We start from the raw sequence: 2,056 nt of genomic DNA on the forward strand, positions 1-2,056 counted from the left end.
TGATGTGCGGGGTGGTCGACACGGCGGAGGACGTCAGGATACTGAGGGCGGCCGGGGTGGTGGAGAACAGGATGAAGAGCGAGGGGGAGGCGGCGGAGATGTGGGTCGGGATGAGCAGGGGCGTGGGGATGAGGAGGGTGGGGTTTCTGGACAAGGTGACCAGGGACGTTAACGAGTACTACGGGAGCATATGGAGGGTGAAGGCTAGGGTTTTGATGAGGAAGTACGTGGTGGAGTCTTGGCAGGTGCTGACCTTTTTCGGCGCCGGGCTGCTCTTGGTGCTGACTTGCGTGCAGACGTTTTGCTCGGTCTACAGCTGCGGCGCTCATCTGGCCAAGATTACTAACGTGGGGGGTGATTAGTTCTTGAGGTTTGTGATTTTGTAACTATGAGTTTGGTCTTAATGTGTGGTGTGGTTCCCTCCCCTATTTTTTTTTCTTTTTTATTTTTTGTGAGGAAATGTGTGGAGTGGTTTTATGTTGTATAAAGTGAGGTATGGGTGTTTGAGTGGAATTGAAAAGAATAATGATGAATAAATTGAAGTTGTGTATATATTGGATAAGGGATCTATATTGATAAGCAAATAAATCTAGATGACAAAGTACATGTATAATGAAAGGAAAAAAAAAGCTGTTGACTCGTTAATAAGGACGAATATCATCAGATAGAAAAAATATTTTAAATTTGAGATCAAACAAGTCTTCTAGTCAAAAGAAGGAAAAAAGGAAAATTGATCTGAATTTTCGCTCAAATATGTAGTTGCATAATTTACTTTTTTTTTCCACACTAATGAACTTTTTTAAATATTTTCTATTCCTTTATCGGGCAAAGAAATGCAATTTTGTGTTTATGTTTATAAAATATATTAATTAAGTTATTTGTTAGAATATTTTATTTCACACTAATATTGTTTATAAGTGAAGGGTTATTTGCACGTAAACACTCCAAAACTTTATCTTATTTCTAACTTTAATACCCCAAAATATTCTTTTCTTCAAAAATAACCCAGCAGAGTTCAACTACTACATTGGACCAAGTCATCTTAGGGGGTGTTTGGTTCAATTTCTAGAAATTATAGGAAATGTTTTCCACCTAAAATATGATTTCCTTGTATTTCTTAAAAAAATTATAGGAAAAATTTTGAGAAATCAAAAAGTATCAATTTTCTTGTTTTTTGTACTTTGTTTGTTTGGTTCAAAACAAGAAAATAGCTCATAACTTTATAGAAAATAACAAGATTTGGTAGGTTTTTAATTAAATATGGTATGTGTCAGATTTCTGATGATTTCCTCTCATTTTGAGAGGAAATTACTTTTTGTAAAATTTGGTAGGTTTTGATATTTTATAGAAAATATTTCTGTAAATTTTTTGTTGAACCAAACACAATTTACAGAAATCTCTGAAAAACTTTTAATTACAAATTTACCATTGTCAGATGTTTTGAGAAAAGTTTTCTCAAAATGTGTGCAACCAAACAGCCCCTTAACCTCAAACATCGTAAACAAACAAAAACCCATAAATGTAAAGCATATCAAGTAAGTAAATGCAAATATAAATGGGACGAAAATGTTGGTTCCACTCACTTTCATATTCTAAATTTGAAACTAGACTATAACTTTTGTCCCAAGAAAAAGGAAAAATGTCAATTAATTCCTTGGGCATCAATATGCACTTTATTATATAAGCTATTTTTGATATACAATATTATATGTAAATATTCAATCTAGAATCCATACTATAACCTGAAAAGTCTTGCCCCCATCACTTTTTCCATTAAAAAAAAGTGAAAAAAGATTGCGAGATGACTGTTCAACAGGGACCAGATTGCAAAAAGACCAACCGCCTTGGACCAAGACAACTAACTTCCTTGCTTGAACCTCGCCCGCCTTTTCGAATCCAACCCTATTAAACCTCAAAATTTCATTTCAATATCTCTCTCTCTCTCTCATCAATGTTTCGCTCCTCTCTCCTCCGAACCCTAACCGGCCTCCGCCGGCAGTTATCTCTGACGGCGTCAGCTTCCTCCTCCGGGGGCGATGCCCGATGGCCGGGGATC

This window comes from Asparagus officinalis, chromosome 1 (genome assembly GCF_001876935.1).
Source record: "Asparagus officinalis chromosome 1, Aspof.V1, whole genome shotgun sequence".
Classification (NCBI taxonomy): Eukaryota; Viridiplantae; Streptophyta; class Magnoliopsida; order Asparagales; family Asparagaceae; genus Asparagus; species Asparagus officinalis.